General features: G+C 40.8%; 1 protein-coding gene across 3 annotated transcripts in view; it reads left to right on the top strand.

The window, feature by feature from the left end:
- rhpn1 (rhophilin, Rho GTPase binding protein 1) overlaps positions 1 to 23,979 on the top strand; it is a 95,866-nt gene that overhangs the window by 25,566 nt on the left and 46,321 nt on the right. The gene's annotated exons all lie outside the window — the stretch shown is intronic.

A 23,979-nucleotide genomic window follows, 5' to 3' on the forward strand; every position in this document is an offset into this window, starting at 1 on the left:
CTGTTTTTCCATAATAGAAAATTAGTGGAGCTTCAGAATATGGTGGGAGAATAAAACTCTAATTTGTGATTGCTGCTGGAGAAGATTATTTCATTCTTTACCCCTGTTGTGGATATTACTAATCCACCTGTTCAGACATGTTATGAAATGCCTCTGGAACAAGTGGGACTATGCTGTCTTCCTTTCATCTTGATTGTAACCTTAAGAAATCTAACTTACATGTATAAAAACCTTGATATAAGAATAATATAAAAACAGTTCTACGCTTGCCTCTCCTTTTAATCTTATGGTGCTCACCTGTAGAACAATATTTACATTTGAGTTCCTGAGAAAATTGTAATTTAAGCAATCAGTGGAATTGAATATGAGCTACTTCCTTGAAAAAGCTTAGTTGTATAGCCATTTACAACCTCATTGAGTTGTGATATGCATAGTGACGAATTTGTGATCTCCATTCGAATTCTCAATGTCAACATTACATAACAGTATTTTGTGGATGAGAGACAACTATTTGTTCATTTAATTTTCACTACGAGTTTTATTAACAGTCAGTCATTCAATCCTATAAAATCTGCTCCACTTTTCATTATTAGAGAATGTGAGATGCTCCTTTATAGAAATGGGACAAAATCCTAGCCATAGACATGATGATATAATTACCTAAATATAAGTTAAATAATCTTGACTACTGAGAAACATCCCTATTTCTTGTGAATTTGGGGTGTTGATAAGGTGCTCTACTGTTTATTGGGAACAGTAAATTCACAAACCAACAAATTAAATCTGCCAAGGAGGAAATGGGATAAGATCATAAGACATAGGAGTGGAAGTAAGGCCATTCAGCCCATCGAGTCCACTCCGCCATTTGATCATGGCTGATGGGCATTTCAACTCCACTGACCAGCATTCTCCCTGTAGTCCTTAAATTCTTGATGTCACAAGGAATTATCAATCTTGGCCTTGAAGCCATTTAGCGTCCCGGCCTCCACTGCATGCCGCGGCAATGAATTCCACAGGCCCACCACTCTCTGGCTGTAGAAATGTCTCTGCATTTCTGTTCTGAATTGACCCCCTCTAATTCTAAGGCTGTTCCCACGGGTCCTAGTCTCCTCGCCTAAGGGAAACAATTTCTTAGCGTCCACCCTTTCCAAGCCATATATTATCTTGTAATATACATTGAATATACATAGAACATAGAAAAATACAGCGCAGTACAGGCCTTTCGGCCCTCGATGTTGCGTCGATCCAAGCACACCTAACCTACACTAGCCCACTTTCCTCCATATGCCTATCCAATGCCCATTTAAATGCCCATAAAGAGGGAGAGTCCACCACTGTTACTGGCAGGGCATTCCATGAACTCACGACTCGCTGAGTAAAGAATCTACCCCTAACATCTGTCCTATACCTACCACCCCTTAATTTAAAGCTATGCCCCCTCGTAATATCTGACTCCATATGTGGAAAAATACATTAAATATCAACTTCTTACAACTTTATATTTTTAAATTAATATAAGGTTTGTGCGAAGATTTGCAGCTCGGGTGCTCGTTGTTGTGGTTCTGTTCGCCGAGCTGGAAGTTCTTGTTGCAAACGTTTCGTCCCCTGGCTAGGCGACATCATCAGTGCTCTGGAGCCTCCTGCGAAGCGCTTCTTTGATGTTTCTTCCGGTATTTATAGTGGTCTGTCCTTGCCGCTTCCGGGTGTCAGTTTCAGCTGTCCGCTGTAGTGGTTGGTATATTGGGTCCAGGTCGATGTTTGTTGATGGAGTTTGTGGATGAATGCCATGCCTCTAGGAATTCCCTGGCTGTTCTCTGTCTGGCTTGCCCTATGATAGTAGTGTTTTCCCAGTCGAATTCATGTTGCTTGTTGTCTGCGTGTGTGGCTACTAGGGATAGCTGGTCGTGTCGTTTCGTGGCTAGTTGATGTTCATGTATGCGGATTGTTAGCTGTCTTCCTGTTTGTCCTATATAGTGTTTTGTGCAGTCCTTGCATGGTATTTTGTAAACTACATTAGTTTTGCTCATGTTGGGTATCGGGTCCTTTGTTCTAGTGAGTTGTTGTCTGAGCGTGGCTGTTGGTTTGTGTGCCGTTATGCGTCGTAAGGGTCGCAGTAGTCTGGCTGTCAGTTCTGAAATGCTCCTGATGTATGGTGGTGTGGCTAGTCCTTTTGGTTGTGGCATGTCCTCGTTCCGTGGTCTGTCTCTTAGGCATCTGTTGATAAAGTTGCGCGGGTATCCGTTTTTGGCGAATACCTTGTATAGGTGTTCCTCTTCCTCTTTTCGCAGTTCTGGTGTACTGCAGTGTGTTGTGGCTCTTTTGAATAGTGTCCTGATGCAGCTTCGTTTGTGTGTGTTGGGGTGGTTACTTTCATAGTTTAGGACTTGGTCTGTGTGTGTTGTTTTCCTGTGTACCCTTGTGGTGAATTCTCCGTTCGGTGTTCTCTGTACTATCACGTCTAGGAATGGGAGTTGGCTATCCTTTTCTTCTTCTCTCGTGAATCGGATTCCTGTGAGTGTGGCGTTGATGATCCGGTGTGTTTTTTCTATTTCCGTGTTTTTGATGATTACGAACGGGTCATCGACATATCTGACCCAGAGTTTGGGTTGAATTTGTGGTAGTGCTGTTTGTTCTAACCTTTGCATAACTGCCTCTGCTATGAGTCCCGAGATTGGTGATCCCATGGGTGTTCCGTTGATTTGTTCGTATATCTGATTGTTGAATGTAAAGTGTGTAGTGAGGCACAAGTCCAGTAGTTTAAGTATGCCGTCTTTGTTGTTAATTTAATATACCACTTCTATTACTACTTTTATAATTGAGCAACACTGGCAGTTTGGGAAATTGTGTAGTCACTGTTCATATTTAGATATCGGGGATAACACTTTTTACATTAGTGATCTGGATGAAGGAACTGAGGGCATTCTTCAAGTTTGTAGATGATACAAAGGTAGAGGAGGCAGGGAGGCAACCAAAAAATTTACAGTTTATGAGAGTGGGCTAAGAAGTGGTAGATGAAATACAATGTGGGAAAGTGAGAGGTCATGTAGTTTGTTAGGAAGAAATGAGGCATGGATTATTTTCTAAATGTGGAGAAAATTCAGAAATCTGGAATGTTAAAGGATTTGGGAGTCCTCATCCACAATTCTCTTAAAGTAAACTTGCAGGTTGAATTGTTACAATGTTGTCATTAATCATGAGAGGACTAGAATTTAAAGAAGGGATGTGCTTCTGAGGTTTTATAAGACTCTGGTCAGACCACATTTAGAATACTGTGGGTAATTTTGGGCCCCATATTTCAGGAAGGATGTATTGGCCCTGCAGGGTGTCAAGAGGATGTTCATGAGAATGATCCCAGGAATGAAAGGCTTAACATATGAGAAACAGAGAGGACTCTAGGACTATAGTTGATGGAGTTTAGAAGGATGAGGGGGGATCTCATTGAAACTTATAGAATACTGAATGGCCTGGACAGAGTGGGTATTGGGAAGATGTTTTCATTGGCAGGCGAGATGAGGATCCAAGGACACAGCCTTAGAGTAAAGGGAAGACCCTTTAGAAAGGAGACAAGGAGAAACCTTTTTAGCCAGAGTGTCTTGAAACTGTGGAATTCATTGCCACAAAAGGCAATGTGAAGGCCAGGTCATTGAGTAAATTTAAGACAGGTAGATAAGTTCTTGACTGCCAAAGGTTACAGGGAGAGAGTGGGAAAATGGGGTTGAAAAACCTATTGGCCATAATCGAACACAGAGCAGATGTGATGGGCCAAATGGCCCAATTTCTGCTCCTTTGGTCTTTTATGTTCTCATTGCAGTCCTTTTGTCAAAGGTGCAAAAACAAGATTTATGACACGTTAACGTGTTGCAATGCATTCCAACCTGTACTAAATTTAAGGGTAAATGTAATCACTTTCTGGAATGGTTGGGTCTGTCTGGCAGGGAGCATTTGGCAAATTTGTTCATCATGTGGTGCAGGTGCACCCTGTCCCTGACACAGAAGGATAACAGATATTGTACCTAAGCACACTTTCTTTTTCTGTTAAAGAAACAATTTGGTCAAATAAGATTGTGATACCATGATTGAAATGAGTATTTCACTAGATTTGAGGGTTGTACGTGCAAATATGTAGTTTGACAATCCGTGATGCAGCATGTTAGATCTTCATGCACTGCTTTGACATTTCCACTTCCTTGTCATTCCTAATGGCATGGCTATTGAAGTGAAGACTCCATCCTGTGATTCTTACTGATAGATATGATAGAATGATAGCTGTCGTTGCACATGGAGACAAATAAAAATTCAAGGTGAAGCAGTTTTCTGATTCATTTACTTACATTTGATTAAAAATGATCATTTGCAATAGCATAGGAGTAAAATGTCAACTCTTTTAATTATGAACTTGAGAAAGAATTAAAGGGATTAGAACACTTAGAACTATTGTGGAAGAACTTTTATAAGTAAGGAGTGTGTGAGATATTGCTGCTCTATGTCTCTCCAAACCATTTCTATTCATTTACCCATCCAGATGTCTTTTAAATGTTGCAATTGTACCAGCTCCCTCCACTTCCACTGGCAGCTCATTCCACACATGCACCAACCTTTGCATGAAAATGTTGCCCCTTAAATTCCTTTTATATCTTTCCCCTCTCACCCTAAGCCCTGTAGTTCTGGACTCACCCACCCCAGGGAAAAGGCCTTGTCTATTTATCCTATCCATGCCTCTCATGATTTTATAAACCTCTATAAGGTCACCCCTCAGCTTCCGACACTCCAGGGAAAACAGCCCCAGCCTAATCAACCTCTCCATGTAGCTCAAATCCTCCAACCCTGGCAACATCCTTTAAATCTTTTCTGAATCCTTTCAAGTTTCACAACATCCTTCCATAATATTCCAAAAGTGGCCTAAACAATATCTTCTACAGCTGCAACATGACCTCCCAACTCCTGTACTCAAAACTCTGACTAATAAAGGAAAGCATAACTATCCTATCTACCTGTAACTCTTCTTTTAAGGTGCTATGAACCTGCACTCCAAGGTCCCTTTGTTCAGCAACACTCCCCAGGACCTGCTAAGATTTGCTTTCCCAAAATGCGGCACCTCACATTTATCTAAATTAAACTCCATCTGCCACTCCTCAGCCCATTTGCCCATCTGATCAAGATCCCATTGTAATCTGAGGTAACCTTCTTCGCTGTCCACTGCACTTTCAATTTTGGTGTCATCTGCAAACTTACTAACTATACCTCTTATCCTCACATCCAAATCATTTATATAAATGACGAAAAGTAGTGAACCCCGTACCAATCCTTGTTGCACTCCACTGGTCACAGGCCTCCAGTCTGAAAAACATCCCACCACCACCACCACCCTCTGTCTTTTACCTTCGAGCCGGTTGTGTGTCCAAATGACTAGTTCTCCCTGTATTCCATGAGATCTAACCTTGCTAATCATTCTCTTATCGGGAACATCATTGAATGCCTTACTGAAGTCCAGATAGATCATGTCTAGCACTCTGCCCTCCATCAATCCTTTTGTTACTACTTCAAAAATCTCAATCAAGTTTGAGACATGATTTCCCACGCACAAAGCCATGTTGACTATCCCTAATCAGTCCTTGCCTTTCCAAATAAATGTACATCCTGTCCCTCAGGGTTCCCTCAAATAATTTGCCCACCACTGAGGTCAGGCTCACCAGTCTCTAGTTCCCTGCCTTGTCCTTACCACCTTTCTGATATAATGGCACCAAGTTAGCCAACCTCTAATCTTCCCACACCTCACCTATTGATGATACAAATATGCAAGAGATCCAGCAATCACTTTCCTAGTTTTCCACAGAGTTCTAGGTTACACCTGATCAGAACCTTGGGATTTATCCACTTTTATGTGTTTCAAGACATCCAGCACCACCATCTCTGTAATATGGACATTTTTCAAGAAATCACTATCTATTTCCTTACATTCCACATCTTCCATGTCCTTTTCCGCAGTAAACTGGTGCAAAATATTCGTTTAGTATCTTCTCCATTTCTTGTGGCTCCACACAAAGGCCACCTTGCTGATCTTTGGGCCTGATTCTCCCAAGTTACCCTTTTGTCCTTAATATATTTGTAAAAATCCTTTGGATTCTCCGTAACTTTATTTGCCAAAGCTATCTCATGTCCTCCTTTTGCCCTCCTGATTTCCCTCTTAAGTATACTCCTACTGCCTTTATACTCTTCTAAGGATTCACTCGAACTATCCTGTCTATACCTGACATATGCTTCCTCCTTTTTCTTAACCAAACCTTCAATTTCTCTAGTTATCCAACCTTTCCTTTCACCCTAACTGGAATGTACTTTCTCTGGACTCTAGTTATCTCACTTCTGAAGGCTTCCCATTTTCCAGCTGTCCCTTTACCTGCGAATATCTGCCCCTAAGAACTCAGTTTTTGAGTTCTTGCCTGATAACATCAAAATTAGCCTTCCTCCAATTTAAACTTCAACTTTTAGATCTGATCTATCCTTTTCCATCACTATTTCAAAACTAATAGAATTATGGTTGCTGGCTTCAAAGTGCTCCCCCCACTGACGCCTCAGTCACCTGCCCTGCTTTATTTCCCAAGAGTAGGTCAGATTAGATTAGATTAGACTTAGTGTGGAAACAGGCCCTTCGGCCCAACAAGTCCACACCGACCCGCAACCCACCCATACCCCTAGATTTACCCCTTACCTAACACTACGGGCAATTTAGCATGGCCAATTCACCTGACCCACACATCTTTGGACTGTGGGAGGAAACCGGAGCACCCGGAGGAAACCCACGCAGACACGGGGAGAATGTGCAAACTCCACACAGTCAGTCGCCTGAGTCGGAAATTGAACCCGGATCTCAGGCACTGTGAGGCAGCAGTGCTAACCACTGTGCCACCGTGCCGCCCCAAGGTTTTGCAATAGATACTGATCCACATACTGAATCAAAAAAAAATTCTTATACATACTTGATAAATTCCTCTCCTCAACCCTTAACACCCTGGCAGTCCTGGTCTATGTTTAGAAAGTTAAAATCGCCTACCGTAGCCACCCGATTTATTCTTACAGACAACTGAAATCTCCTTACAAATTTGTTTCTCAAGTTCCTGCTGACTATTGGTAGGGACTATTGGTAGGGTCTATTGTACAAACCCAGTAAGGTGATAATCGCTTTCTTATTTTTCAATTCTACCAAACTAACCTCCCCGGATGTGTTTCTGGGAATATCCTCCCACAGTACAGCTGTGATGCTTTCCCTTATCAAAATGCCACTCCCACTCCTTTCTTGCCTCCCTTTCTGCCTTCCCGTAGCATTTGTATCCTGGAACATTAAGCTGCCAGTCCTGTCCATCCCCAAGCCACTTTTCTGTAATTGCTATGATATCCCAGTCCCATGTTCTTTAACCATGTCGTGAGTTTATCTGCCTTCCCTGTTAGGCCTCTTGCATTGAAAAATTACACTGCATTTATATCAGTCCTACCTTGTTCTCTGATTTATTCCTGCCAACCCTGACTGTTTGGTACAGCTGAGAAAAGCAGTGAGTCATTCTGAGATTGATGTCTTTCCTCACTATCCCCCTGGGTTCCCCCACCCCCACCCCCACCCCCACCCCATCCTACCACACCTTACAAGTTTAAATCTTCCCGAGCAGCTCTAGCAAATCTTCTTGCCAGTATGTTCATCCCCTTCCAATTGAGGTGCAGGTTTTTATTTACCCCAGAAGAAATTCCAATGGTCCAAAATTGTGAATCCTTCTCCCATACGCCAGCTCCTCACCATGCATTTTTTAGATTACTTACAGTGTGGAAACAGGCCCTTCGGCCCAACAAGTCCACACCGACCCGCCGAAGCGCAATCCACCCATACCCCTACATATACCCCTTACCTAACACTATGGGCAATTTAGCATGGCCAATTCACCTGACCCGCACATCTTTGGACTGTGGGAGGAAACCGGAGCACCCGGAGGAAACCCACGCAGACACAGGGAGAACGTGCAAACTCCACACAGTCAGTCACCTGAGGCGGGAATTGAACCCAGGTCCCTGGCGCTGTGAGGCAGCAGTGCTAACCACTGTGCCACCGTGCCGCCCTTAATTATCTGCTCTATCCTCCAATTCCTACTCTCACTAGCTCGTAGTGCCAGGAGTAATCCAGACATTGCTTTCTCAAGGACCTCCTTTTTAAAATTCTGTCTAACTCTGTATATTCTCCCTAAAGAATCTCATTCTTTTCTCTTCCTATGTCGTTGGTTCCAATATGTACAATGACCTCTTGCTGGGCCCTCTTCTCCTTTAGAACATTATGCACCCTCTGAAACATCCTTGATCCTGATACCAAGGAGACAACACACCATTCTGATTTTTTTCACTGCTGGCCACAGAAACATCTGTCTGTCTCCCTGACTAGAGAATCCCTTAATGCAATTTGATTTCTTGGAACCCGACGTACCTCTCATTACATTAGAGCAAGTCTCGATACCAGAAACCTGGCAGTTCATGCAACATTCCCCTGAGAATCCATCACGCCCTACATTTTCCAAATCTAGGCCGATGATTTTAGTCCAAATGATGTTAAACTGTTTAATTTAAGTATTGGATTTGGGCATGTCGTCTGATAAGAAGTAGCATTGAGAGAGTGCCTACTGACATTGCCATATATGTTGGGCTTGATTATGTATATTTAGATAAGCAAGTGAGAAATGGGATGGAGTCAAGGGAAGATCCTTGGAGGTTGTAGTGGTCATAGAGGGTAGTACAGAAAATTCTATGGTTATGGTTTGATGACAGAAGAAAACTAATTGTTCTACACTTTTACACATGTCTTGGTCACTGGAGTTGAGGCATTGGAGAAAAATGATATGATCAAATGTTCAAAGCCTGCAAACAGGTTGAGAAGACTAAAATGGGTGAGATTCATTGTAACTGTGTAATTAGGATCAACTTTGGAAGATTAAGATGCTTCTGTGATGTTGGGCTTTTGCTGTTTTTATGGGCACAATCACCTGTGCTCTTATGAAAACAATGGAGAAATTGGAAAATGAACTATGAATTCAATTCCATATATTTCAATTTAGGAAAGACCAAGAGTGCATAACTTAATATTTTTAGATTATGCTTAAAGCAAATAGGAAGAACTGTTTTTCAAAGTGTGGTAAAGGCAGTGTGCCAGAGGCTCAAATATTGGAGATATTTAGAACATAACCGTTTCAAACTGCACTAATTCTTCTATTATAACAATTTTATAATATTCAATTCAGAATTTGTTTTGTGCATTTAGAGGTTCTTCTTCAGAATTATTTTTGTGGGCTTACTGACAGGAGTCAGAGCAGACCTAACGGGTCAATGACCCATTCTGCTCCTTATGTCTAATGGTCGAGTAGAGTCTGAGGCCTACTTGTTTGCAGGTATTTTTAATAAGGTTTTAAAACCTTTTGTGAAAAATTGAGAGTTAGCAATTTAGAGCATTGCAAAAGGGTAGAGGGTGATCGGGATCCTGAGAAACACAGTTCATTCTGTATATAAATCACACTTCATTTTAAAAAAAATGAAGTTGCTCCATATGTCCTTTCTAAAACTTTCTCCTCTCATCTTAGAAATATGCCCCTTGTTTCAAACTCTCCCTGGAAAAAATACCTTTTGATGTTTACCTTATCTATGCCCTTCGTGATTTTATAATCCTCTGTAAGGTCAACCCTCAGCCTCCCATCCTCTTGTGAAAAAGCTCCCAGCCTATCCAGCCTATTTTTATAACTCAAATCTCTATTCCTGCAACATCCAGGTAATTCTCTGAACCCTCAACAATTTAATAATATCCTTCCTAAATCAAGTTATCTGACAATATTTTGTAAATCCAAGTAAAAAGAAAGAAGATAATGTAACAGATGGATCCAGACTTGAGAGCTGCTTCATACTGCCTTGTCCAAAACTGAATCAGATCCAATATCGGAATGTCTTTCAAATATTGAAAAGTACTAATGACAAAATGAAGATCGCCTAAATACAAGCAAATAATGAATGGGCAGCACTCTTCGGACATTTCTGCGACACCTCTGCCTTGGTAGCATAACAACATTTTACAAGTTCCTCACAAAATGCCTCAATGTCTGTCTCGGGACCCTCCAACCCCCTGACATCTATGTGGATTTCACCGGTTTCCTAATTTACCCCCCCCCCCCCAACCTAATCCCAGTTCCAACCTTCCAGCTCAGTCCTGTCTTCGTGATCTGTCCCACCTGTCCATCTTCATTCCCACTATCCACTCCACCCTCCCCTCCAACCTATCACCTTTACCCCACCTCCATCCACCTATTGCACTCTCAGCTACCTTCCCCCTAGCTCCACCTCCCCCTCCCATTTATCTTTCCACCTGCCGAGGCTCCCAGCCTCCTTCCTGATGAAGGTTTTGCCCGAAACGTCGATTTTACTGCTCCTTGGTTGCTGTCTGACCTGCTGTGCTTTTCCAACTCCACACTCCTGACTCAGAATGCCCAAGACAGGTCACTTTGGTACTGGCTAAAATAGTGAAAACTTTTTATTGACAGGGATTGCATAAAGATGTTACAGTCTTCCAGATATGCTATGCATGTCAGATTGTGGGAAAACCTTAACCCATCAAGTAAGCCTGCACCCTTAATTTCAATAATTTTCAAAGAATCGTTTAGCCCAGTCTTAATAGATTGTGTGGCATCTCTATCTAAAGGCTGAAGAGGGAATCAGCCTCTTTTAACAATCGTGGATGTTTCAACAAGATTTCCAGATGTGGTCCTTTAGGGAAAGTAATGCCAAAAATGACATGGAAATGTTTGTGTAATTGTTTTTTGTTCAAGATTTGAATTGCCAGAGGAAAGAGAATCGGATCGCGAATCAAATATTATGTCACAAATATTCAACAAAATCTTGGTGAGTTTGAAACATGGGGCATATTTCTAAGGTGAGAGGAGAATGTTTTAGAAAGGACATGAGGGGCAACTTTTTTTTAAACGCAGAGTGTGATTTGTGTATAGAATGAACTGGTGGATGTAGACATATTTACAACATTTAAAAGACATTTTAATAGGAAAGGTTTGAAGGGATATGGATCAAATGCAGGCAAGTGGGTTTAGTTTAGTTAGGCAATATGGTCAGCATTGACCAATTGGACCAAAGGTTTCCATGCTGTATGACTCTACGACTATAATTGAACTTCATGCCATTTGGAAATAAAACATTTTTGCATCTACAACTTCAAAGAGCTGAAGAAAAGTGGCATCAACCTTTTGAAGGAGAAAGTAAGGACTGCAGATGCTAGAGATCAGAACTGAAAATGTGTTGCTGGAAAAGCGCAGCAGGTCAGGCAGCATCCAAGTAGCAGGAGAGTTGACGTTTCGGGCATGAGCCCTTCTTCAGGAATTCCTGAAGAAGGGCTCATGCCCGAAACGTCGACTATCCTGCTTCTTGGATGCTGCCTGACCTGCTGTGCTTTTCCAGCAACACATTTTCAATCTTTTGAAGACCATGATTTGATGCTATTGTGAGGAATTTCCTAATAGATGGAATAAGGGAATTTTCTTGGTACAGTTTGCCACTCAGGATCTCTGATTAAGTCCATTGGATTCTGTTGAGATAAAAATACCTCCCAAGTTAATTTAAAGAAAAATATTATAAACCAAAGTTCAGAGAATACATGTCTGATCCGTGTGTCACATTTCCAGAAAAATGTTCATCAGATGGTGTAAGTTAGCCTAAAAGTATTTGAACATCACTCAAATATGAAAGTTAGAGCATATAGAAAATAAATTTTGTCACTGGAAGTAAGGTATTATCATTGTTATCTGTCTCTGGGAACCATTTAAGAGTGAGGTTCACTGGACCTTCCCATCGAATTTCCTTTAGATTTGACAGGTTATCAAGGAGTAGTTGAAAAATCAGTGAACATTTTCTGTTAATAATTTTAAAGTTATACTGTGGTAGGGAGGATATTCAGGAGAGAGAGAATTCCTAGAGTGCATGAAAGATTATTTATTGGAGAAATATTTTGGGGAGCAAGCAGGATATTTTGGATTTAGTATTTGAAATGAGATGGGATTAATTAGTGATCAATAATAAAAGATCCTAAACTGAAGGGTGTTCATAGCATGCTGGAATTTCAAATTCAGTGTGTGGACAAGAAACTTTAGTCCCATGCTAGTGTTCTGATGCTGAAGGTGATTACATCAGCAAGAAGACAAATTTGGTGAAAAGACTGAAAGATCGGACAGTTGATGAACAGTTGCAGACATTTAAGGGGATATTCAATTCCTACCAACTAATATATATTCCAGAAGAGGAGTAATTGTAAGGGAGGGGAACAAACCTCCATGGCTAAGCAAGGAAATTAAAGGTAACATAGGGGCAAAATCTAAGGCATACCATATTGCAATGTTCAGTGTCAGTTTGGAGCATTGGGAAACTATTAAAGACAAACTTTTACTAAAAATTAATAAAAAGTGGTTAATTATGAAAGAAGACTGGTATAAAATATAAACGTGTATTGTATAAGTTGTATGTGAGAGATATGGAAGAAAGTAGCTAAGGTCAACATTGGTCGCTTAGAGGATGAAACTGCTGAGTTAATAGTGGGGAAACAGAAATAGCAGAGACATCAAATCAATTCTTTACCACTGTTTTCATAGTGGAAGACACTGACAACATCTCAATAGTATCAGGTAATGTAGAAATTATAGAAATGTAAGACCTTAAAACAATTGCCATAACAAGGGGAATAAGTACTGAGCAACCTATCAGGATTAAAAGGGGGTAAGTCTGAGGACCTGATGGCTTATATCCTTGGGTCTTAAAGGAAGTGGCAGTAGCGATAGTGGATCCATTGCTTATAATATTAGAAAACTTATTGGATATTGGAAATGTTCCAGCGAATTGAAAAATTCTACAGCTAAAATACCCTTATTCAAAAAGGGAGGGAGGCAGCTTCTTGAAGATTAACCAATAAAATAATTGAAGTGTTATTCATTTGTTTCATTTGAGTTGATTTTTGGCTTTTTTTTTGGGGGGTGTCTGTTTATATGCATTTTTATTGGGGTAATAAACCTCTGCAGTAAAGGCGTAGGGATCAGTAGTTCAATGCTTGTTTTTCAATTTAGGAAATAAAACTGCTGTTATTTAGAGACAGGGGTTCAGGGATATACAGAAACCGAAAAGTCTACAAGTTAGTCCGTCAGATGTTGCCAGTAAAAGGCTTGATGCTGTTTGAATTTGGGGGACATGTATTCTTGTCATAAGTTAAAGTCATTTTAGTTTGCAGTTTGTTTGGTGCTGAAGGACCAAACATGAATATGCAGAAATTCTCCAAAAAATTGGATGTAGTTGTACCAGAGCTGAAAGTGTGTTGCTGGAAAAGCACAGCAGGTCAGGCAGCATCCAAGGAACAGGAGATTCGACGTTTCGGGCATAAGCCCTTCTTCAGGCATAAGCCATTCCTGAAGAAGGGCTTATGCCCGAAACATCGAATCTCCTATTCCTTGGATGCTGCCTGACATGCTGTGCTTTTCCTGCAACACATTTTCAGCTCTGATCTCCAGCATCTGCAGTCCTCACTTTCTCCTTGTAGTTTATCAGACTGAGCAAGAATCTTGGTGGTAATTTTTCACTGCTGTTTTGATCTTTGTAAGAATTATTTTGCAATAAAATAAATTCCATGGCTCTGAATCCTTTTCTGAAGACTTTAATGACATTTTTCCAATCATTTTGTCCAGTGCGTTAAAATTCATTTTTATCTTGTTTGAAAATCGTTTTATTCTTTGTTTTAAAAGTACATTAGTTACAAAACATTCTCACACAGTATACCAATCTTATTTTTCTGACTCTGCAAGCCTGATCATTTCTTTACAAATCTGAACTAGCTTCTCTGTAGCTTAAATCCAGCTGTTCAGCCAATTGACAACCATTCACCTTGTCGTCAGGCAGAAGACCTTTGTCGTTGGTCCCTGATCCCCATACCAATTGTTAATCAGCTTTGCTTGTAAACAGCCCTTCAGCTCCAGTTCTTCCACACATTACTGGAAGAATGCTCTGGTACACAAACATGATTTACAAAAGGTATCAAATTCCTTGCTTTCAAAACATGCAACCATCCTTTTACATCCTTGGGTTTCAAAACTGTTCTTTTTCATTTAGTTCAGATTTACAAAAACTACAAAAATAAATTGGTAATCTTAATACCTTGACTAGTCACGTGACTTTTCTTGTTCTAATGCTTTTTGCATGAATTCTTTCCACCTATTTTGTGTTAATAGGACAGCAGATTCATTTTTTGATTTTGCAGGAGCAATGAAAGTTTTAGCGAGATACTGTGTTTCCTGTTGAATTCATATATTCCTGCAATGAACTTTTCATTATGCTTTTTCTGTTCCACACACCATGTAATCCAGGGCAAATTGTGTTTGTGTATAAAGAGCCTTACTCACATGGCCAGTGCATTGCTTATTTTTTGGTCAAATGTAAGCTCATTAATGAAGTGATGACCTCCTTTTCCTTCAGTAATTAAAGCTCAAAGTTTCTTCTGTTATTTTTGTGTTAAGATTTGTGGGAGTAATAAAAGAACAGCTGTTGTTTTACATCCAGGATGTAAGATTTCATAATAAGCTGACGAACTGAATGCTGAAGCAATGAGAAGGCTGTTTTGTAGTGCTCTCAAGTGTACTGCTCTACACATTCCTGTGTTTTTCCTAAGATATTATATTGCCTCTTCATTTGTTGTATCCTCCAATGCTCAATAAATTACAACTCAAACTGCCACAAAATTTTATTTCAAAGCATGTCTGTTAGTTAATTTTACTGAGGAAGCCATCTTGGTGCTGCAATTGACATCAGTGTCACTTGGCTTAAAATCAGCGAAATTTCTATTACAAGAAGGGTCACTAAATAAAAAAGCTTATATATTACTGTCCATTCAGGGTGTCAGCCACCTACTAAAATTAAACAAAAGACTAGCTTTATTTGTTTGATTATTTTACAATTATTTTGCTTTGTCTTTAGAAAGCACATCATTCTGATGGCCTAGTATGATTAAACAAAGTGACGAATAAAGTAAAAAGGATTGTTGATGCAACCTTATTCTTGTCCTACTTTACCTAATATTGAGATGAATAGATTTAAAAGCATCACAAGCCTGACTCCTAACTTTATACTCTGCTCAAATCTTACTCATGGCATAGCTCTCAAGTTCTGAATTACTACTAGAAGGTTTATCGGACCTGTTCCTGGGATGGCAAAACTGTTCGGTGAAGATAGGTTGGGCAAACTATTTAGAGTTTTGAAGAAGATGTCATGACCCACTGGGAAACCATGTGGAAATTAAGTCCCGCTATTCTTGGGATCTTCTCAGAAGATAATGTTTCTAAAAGAATTGTGCAAAATACCTAATTTTCAGACCATGATTGAGAGAAAGCACAGATTTGGTTTCTGTACGTAACAAGATTCGCGATTTATTATCGGTAATTAACGTCTAGCAAGAGATAAATAGCGAAAATATGTAAACTCTACAAACTAACACACTAAACCCTTTTTAAAAACTCCCATCTTATATGCACCCATACATGCATCAGAGGGAAAATTGTAAAAACCGTTCCATTGTTTTTGTTCACAAGATGAGTTGGATTGGTAGTTACTGATCTGGAATTCCTTTCCTTTTACCAAATGCTTCCACTGGTTTGGAAGAGGCACGTGGTGGTTGGTTCACTTATGAAATTTTCCTGATTTATCCAATTCAAAGTTACAAACTGCATCTGTTGAAGGAACTCTGAGCTGGTTTTCTCAGGTCCAAAAATTGAGTGTTTCTGTTTGCTGTGGACCAGCTGTTTTCTGTCTGAACCAAATTCTCTCTATCATGTTCACAACACAAACTGTTCAGCTATCAGACAACCAGTTGGCAGGCAGAAAACCTTTGTCATTGATTTGTGGATCAGGTATCAATCAGCTTCACTTGTAAACAACCCTCTGCTCTAGTTTGTCTACATGTTGCTGAAACCCACAGCTTTTTTAAACAGGGACCACAAGAGGTATCAGATTCCTTGCTTTCAAAACATGCAGTCAGCTTTATAAATCCCTGGTTTTAAAACATTTTTCATTTTAGTCCACAGTTTTAAGTAGTACATAAAAATACAAAATAAAAACACAGGAGCTTCATAAATTAGGTGTGATCACATTGAAACTTACAAATTACTTCCATGAATAGACAGGGCAACTGCAGGTAAACTGTTTTCGTTACTTGGTGAGTCTAGGCCCAGGTAGCATGATTTAAAAATAAGGGGAATACCATTTAGAACTGAGGATGAAGAGAAATTATTTTATTTGGAAGTGAACCTTTGGAATTCTGTAGCACAGAGGGCTATGGAATTCAGTCTTTGAATATGTTCAAGGTATTCTAATTACTAGTGGCATACAGGGTTATGGGGTGGGTTGTGAAAAGGCATTGAATTGTTCAATCAGGTATGATCATACTGAAGGGTGGGGCAGGCTTAACAGGTTTATTTACCTGCTCCTGTTTCTATGACAACATTTAATTTGACTTGATACTCTGTTCATCCAAATCAAGTATGTAACCTGGAATTCGAAGCACCTTATGGACAATTCCAACAATGACAGACCTCAGCATTGCATAGTCATGATATCTCCAGAACAAGCACATCTTGACATCGACGTTGCCATCCTGAATAAGTCGAAACATGCAGGAGAAGGTTAACCGAAGGCATATATCTCTTTCTGGAAGGCTCCTTCAGTAGAGGAATGATGCCTCTTCCTGCTGAAAATTTCTGCTTTCTATTCAAATGTTTGGGTTTCTTTGGGTGGTGATGTCATTTCCTGTGGTGAAGTCACTTCCTGCTCCTTTCTCAGGCGATAGTAAATGGGGTCTGTTTCAACAGGAATGTTCAGCAGTGCTTCGCCTGAGGCCCACTGAAAATGTTACCTAGTAGAGTGATGAAACGTCTGGAAATGAACCTTCAAGCTCAGCAAGCAAACCTACATCCAAAACCTCAACCTGAGCTACAAATCTTCTCAAACCTTTCTAAGATCTATGGGCACAATATGCAAAAAATGGCATGAAAATGGGTAACGAATTCCATCTGAAATAGTGCCACCGCAAACAGTTGTACTTCCTGCACGAATGCTTAAGAAAACAGGTGCTACCTAAATGCCTTCAATATAAACCGCCCCTTAACACCCCACTAGCCAAAAGAATAGCACATTCTGGATTAGAATGCCTGTCTCTTTGTTGGCTACGTACAACAGTCCATCTTCTGAAGTTACACCGGCACCACTCCCCACCTCTTCCTCCGCTACATTGATGACTGAATTGGCACCACCTCGTGCTTCCGTGAGGAGGTTGAACAATTCATCAACTTCACCAACACATTCCACCCTGACCTTAAATTTACCTGGACCATCTCTGACACCACCCTCCCCTTCCTGGACCTCTCCATCTCCATTAATGACGACCGACTTGACACTGACATTTTTTACAAACCCTCTTCTCACCCTACCTCCTGCAAAAATGCCATCCTGTATTCTCAATTCCTCTGCCTCTGCTGTATCTGCTCCCAGGAGGACCAGTTCCACCACAGAATACACCAGATGGCCTCCTTTAGAAACCGCAATTTCCCTTCCTACGTGATTAAAGATGTCCTCCAACTCATCTCGTCTACATCCCGTATCTCTGCCCTCAGACCCCACCCCTCCAACCGTAACCCCCCCCAGTGCTCACCTTCCACCCTACCAACCTTTGCATAAACCAAATCATCTAACGACATTTCTGCCACGTCCAAATGGACCCCCCCACCAGGGATATAGTTCCCTCCCCAACCCTTTCTACCTTCCATAAAGATCGTTCCTTCCTTGATTACCTGGTCAGGTCCACGCCCCCAAAGGAGCCTTCCACATCCATCAAAGTTTTAACCTGCACATCTACCAATGTCATTTATTGTGTACATTGCTCCTGATGCGGTCTCCTCTACATTGGGGAGACTGGACGCCTCCTACCAGAGCGCTTCAGGGAACATCTCTGGGACTCCCGTACCAATCAACCACACCCAACATTTCAACTCCCCCTTAGCCAAGGACATGGAAGTCCTGGGCCTCTTTCACCGCTGCTCCGTCACCACCCGACGCATGGAGGAAGAATGCCTCATCTTCCACCTCCGAACACTTCAACCTCAGGGCATCAATGTGGACTTCACAAGTTTCCTCATTTCCCCTTCTACCCACCTTACCCCAGTTCCAAACTTCCAGCTCAGCACTGTCCCCATGATTTGTCCTACCTGCCTATCTTTTCCACCTATCCACTCCACCCTCCTCTCTGACCTATCACCTTTATCCCACCCCCATTCACCCATTGTACTCTTTGTTACCTTCCCCTACCCTTCTCCCTGACCTATCGCCTTCATCCCCACTCACCTATTGTACTCTGCTACTTTCTCCCCACCCCCACCCTTCTCTCATTTATCTCTCTATCCTTCAGGCACTCTGCCTCTATTCCTGATAAAGGGCTTTTGCCCGAAATGTTGATTTTCCTGCTCCTGAACTGCTGTGTTTTCCCAGCACCACACTAATCCAGAATCTGGTTTCCGGCATCTGCAGTCATTGTTTTTACCTAAAAGAATAGCAGAGCAAAATGGCCACAGAATACTTAGAGAAATGATTAATCATGCCCTCAATAGACTCCGTAAATACAACCCAGAAATTTTGCACCAAATATCTACTCACTCACGCAACAAGCCATGAATAGATAGACATAGTACAACAAGTCATAGATATTGGACAACAACAAATAAAAAATGAAAAAGCTAGACCTGCAGAAAAAAATTAGACAAGTTTCCACAAGGTAACAACCCTGACAGCACAGAAGCATGGATTAAAAAAAACGTACCTGACCGACCCTTAACAGACACTGAAAAAGCTGTCTTAGTAAGAGGATTAAATTACAACTGCCAGGATGCAGACAAGAAAGATTTCTTAGTAGCCTTAGAAACAACACTAAAAGACAACTAACTCACAGAAGAAACCCAGCAAATGATCAGACAGGTAGTCGCACCAACATTAAGCAGAAGAAAGGAAGGAAACACGCTCAATATACAAGAAAGGAAAGCTTTGGAAAGACTTTTTTAAAAAAAAGATAAAATCATTGTTATCCTACCTGGAGCCAAAGGATGCTTGACATGATTTTAAACCAAAGAGACTACATTGAAAAAGCAAATGCACTACTTACAGATACTGACACTTACCAACAAGTGGCAATAGACCCGACCCTACAACTAGAGAACCGAATCACATCCCTACTCAAAAAAACTTCAGAAATCTGGAGAAAAAAATAAGACTGACTTTCAAAAATGGAACCAGTCGGATCCAACACACCGCGCTTCTACAGATTACCCAAAATTCACAAACCAGGAGCCCCTCAGACCCATAGTCTCACTACCTGGAACACCAACTTATAGATTGGCCAAGGAGCTATACCAAAGTCTAATTACTTAGTAGAAGACTCGAGCCACTCCATCCACTCCACCCAAGAATTCCTGAAGATCGTCAAAGACACTAAGATAAAAGAGGATGAAATAATGTTCTCCTTCGATGTAATATTAACCTGGCCAAGGAAACACTGACTACACTATTAGAAGACCCAAAGACACATACACCAAACTCCACTCACTTCATCAACAAGGACAGTTTCATCAAGCTAGTGGACCTATGCGTTACCGCACACTTCACCTTCAACAAAACCTACAGACAATCCAATAGAACACCCGTGGGATCTCCGATATCAGGGCTCTTAGCAGAGACAGTAGTGCAGAAACTTGAACAAACAGCTCTGCTACATTGATGACACCTTTGTCATCACTAAACAAAACAAATTAGAGGGAACTTTCAAGACCATCAATAATACCCTTACTGGCATAAAATTCAATAAAGAGGAGGAAAAACAACAACAAACTGCCATTCCTAGATGTTACAGTACAACAAACAGCCAATAGGGAACGTCAAACCAGCGTCTTTAGGAAAACAACACATATGGACCAAATGTTGAACTACAGAAGCAATCACCCCAACATCCACAAACGAAGCTGCATCAGAACACTATTTCAAGGAGCCAACACACATGCAGCACAGAGGAACTACGGAGAGCAGAGGAAAATCAGCTACACCGTGTATTCAAAAAGAATGGGTACCCAATGAACACAGTCTGCTGATTTCTCAGCAAAAAACCCAAACAAACAGACAAAATATGTCCAGAAACCTTAGCCACTCACCCCTACATCAAAGCCATCTCTGAAATGACTGCCAGACTACTCAGACCCCTTGGCATCATGGTAGCCCAAAAACCCACCAACACACAATAAAACAGCAGCTAATTAACTTGAAAAACCCAATACAGACAACAAGCAAAACTAATGTCATTTACAAAATATCCTGCAAGGACTGTTGCAAACACCACGTTGGACAAACAGGCAGAAAACTGGCCACCAGGATACATGAACACCAACTAGCCACGAAAAAACATGGCCCCCTCTCACTAGTAACTTTACATACAGATGAGGAAGGACACTAATTTGACAGGGACAACAAATCCATCTTAGGACAAGCCAAACAAAGACACTCACGAGAATTCCTAGAAGCATGGCATTCCAACTGGAACTCTATCAACAAACACATCGAGTTAGACCCCATCTACCACCCCTGAGAAAAGGAACAGGAAGTGACTTCACCACAGGAAATAACATCACCAACCCAAAGAAACCCAAATATATAAATAGAAAGCAGGAATTTTCAGCAGTGCTTTGCCTGAGGCCCACTGAAGATGTTACCTAGTAAGGTGACAAGATGTCTGGAAATGAATATTCAAGCTCAGCGAGCAAACCTACATCGAAAACCTCAACCTGAGCTACAAATCTTCTCAAAACTTGCTAAAGGAGTGTTTCACGACTGCCAAGTTCACCCTGACAAGGACTCCGTGTGGCAAAGTTATCTCTTGCCCTCGTACATTTAAGGTGACAGACAAGACTAAGGAAAGTACCCATACTGACCTTGAGCAATACCAATATCAAGTCCCACAAATGGTAAATACACCTTTCTTGGAAATTTCAACGCCAGAGTCAGGAAGGACTCTAATCTTTGAAAGAGTGCAATAGGTAAGGAAGGAGCACGAAATGTAAACTCCAACAGAATCATCCTTTTGGTGAATTTTTTTTAGAATGTGACCTTGTTACACCCTATTCTAACAATGAGTCAAGAACAAGACCACCTTAATGCGAACCATATAGTAAAAACCCTTTCATCAGCTCAACTAAACATTGAACGAAAAAGTGATTCCAGAAGTTTTCACAACACCAATGACTGCTAGCCTGGCCCTCAAAACTGTGGCAACAGAAAAATGCCACAATAATTTTAATGTCAAAGGCCTCAAATGGCCCCATTAAGGTGACCCTTAACAGTGTCTCACTGCCAACTTCTCAACCCCTGGACAATGTACCACAGTGTACTCATAATGCCTGATTGACCTTAAAGTACACCACAAAAAACATTTACAAAGAGTTCCTTGTTCTCCACATCAAAAGCTGTTTAGAAATTAACAGTTGGAATAGTCAGATTGTCTTATGAGAAAAGATTAGACAAGCTAGCCCTGCATCTGCTGGAATTAAGTAGTATGAAAGATGACTTGATTTGAAACACAAAGTCCTAAGGGGTCTCAACAAAATGGATGTAGAAAGGGTGTTTCTTCTTGGGCAAATCTGTAAAAAGCATCACCATTGAAAAGTAGACAATCATTCAAGACCAATAAGACTTTTTTTTTCTTTCAGAGAATCATGCTGCTTTGGATTTCTCTTCAAAAGCAGCATCTGTTAGTAATTTTAAGGCACAAATAGATGATGACTCTTCCTTATCAAGAGTCTGTAAGGGCAGATGGAAATATGGAGCAATCTGATCAGCCATAATCTTAATGGGGTAGGGGTGGTTTAAGGGAACAAGCAGCTTACTACTGCTTTGAATTCATACATTTATATAAAATAATGACTGGCTTGACGTAAACAACTAATTGAACCTAAATGTCAACTTTTGTTGACTGGAAACTTTGCCATTACTCAACAGAAAAGTAGTAGTTTTACAGGTGGCTGAAGGTAGTGTTACAAGGTGAAACTCATGACAGACAAACGTTGTTGGTGGGTAGAAAGAACATGTGTGGGTCATTACCTTTCAGATGCCAACAACATTCCATTTCCTCAGCACCGTTGACACAATCTGTGGCATAAATAGTTAAGAATCCGTCCCCCCCCCATGGTACTATAGATCATGACTATATTCAAGAAGGAAGGCATTCTGATTGTGGTAGCTATAGAACAGTCTCCCTGATGTCTGCTACAAGGAAGATCATTGCAAGTTTCCTCTCAACCTTCTCCTCCCAATGGCAGAGGAGCTCCTTCCACAATGTGGGCTTCACCTATTGAGAAGTAACACAAATATGATCTTCACTGCACAACTAATTTAAGAAAACTTCAAAAAATAGGAACAACACAATTGTGCATGGCCTTTTTCAACCTCATACAAATCTTTGACTCTGTCAACTGTAAAGTTCTGTGGACTATCTGCTCAAAGTGGGCTGCTATCAGAAATGTGTCACCATCTTCTGCCTACTCCCTGATGACATACAATCTGTGATCCTCACCGACAGAATGACCACAAGCTCTTACTGAAAATTGGTGTCAAAGCAGTGTAAATTATCACAACAACAAAAAAAAATTGCTAGAGAAACTCACCAGCCTGCTATTTCTGAAGAAGGATTATTGGACTTGAAACAATAACTCTGCTTTCTCTCCACAGATGCTGCCAGACTGCTGAATTTCTCCAATTGCTGTTTTTACTTCAGATTTACAACATCTGTAGTTCTTGGTTTTATTTTAACATGTTATTAATCAGCTCATTTGTTTTCCTCACTGCAAGTTTCCTCTATCTACAGGCACAGATCTACAGGCTGATCTCCAGCATTGATGGGTAACAGTTTAACCTATATTGCCTTCAATCCAAAATCACAATTGGCTCTCAGAGCTTCAGGCTGTAGATGATGCTTGTGTGTACTCACTTAAAAATGACTTGAAGCTCAGTTTCTGATTATTTCTTGCATTTAGAAAAGACCAGGCTTTTCAATTAGCACCCTGAAAACTAAAGTCCTCCTGCCACTAGTTCCCTCAGTAAAATATTTTCTTCCACCCCACCCATCCGATGTACTAAGAGCAATGGCAAAAAACCTAGAAAATTTGGACCATTTTGTATGTCTTGGAAGCCTCTTGTCAACAAAGACAGACATAAATGATGAAATTCTTCATTGCCTCAAATGTGAACTCAGCTTTCAGTGAACTGTTGAAAAGAACATTGAAGAGCAATGATCTCAAACCCGACACAAAGGTGATGGTTTACCAGGCAAAAATGATCCCTGTGCTCCTGTGTGCTTCAGAGCTTTGAACAACCTACACCAAACACCTTCAAAGCACCAGAAAAATACCACGGGCAGTGTGTTCGTAAAACCCTCCGAAATTAATGATAGTAAATGTGGTCCCAGCAAACTTGACTTAGCCAACTTGCCCAGCATTGAGTTCATAATTTATCAGTTCCATGCCATATGTCTGACATGAGATATTGAAAACAACTCCTCTGCTTTGAGCTTGGTTGTGGCAGGTGGTTCTTGGGGGTGGAGAGTGGAGTATGGAAATGGTTTTGTGGTGATCTTAAAAGTACTCTTGAAGAGCTGTCACATATCTCTGTACTTGTGAGAGATCCTAGCTTGTGACCAACCAAAATGGGGGAGAACTTTTTTTGGGGGAAGTATCGATCACATCAAGAAACGTTGTTGAGAGCATACAGAGATGAAACCAATGTTTCAGGAGTGCACAAACCCCCAAACAAGCATTCAACCCACTCCTTCAAGCAGTAACCTCTTCCATATGTTACTGA

The sequence above is a fragment of the Hemiscyllium ocellatum genome, chromosome 4 (assembly GCF_020745735.1).
Source record: "Hemiscyllium ocellatum isolate sHemOce1 chromosome 4, sHemOce1.pat.X.cur, whole genome shotgun sequence".
Taxonomy (NCBI): Eukaryota; Metazoa; Chordata; class Chondrichthyes; order Orectolobiformes; family Hemiscylliidae; genus Hemiscyllium; species Hemiscyllium ocellatum.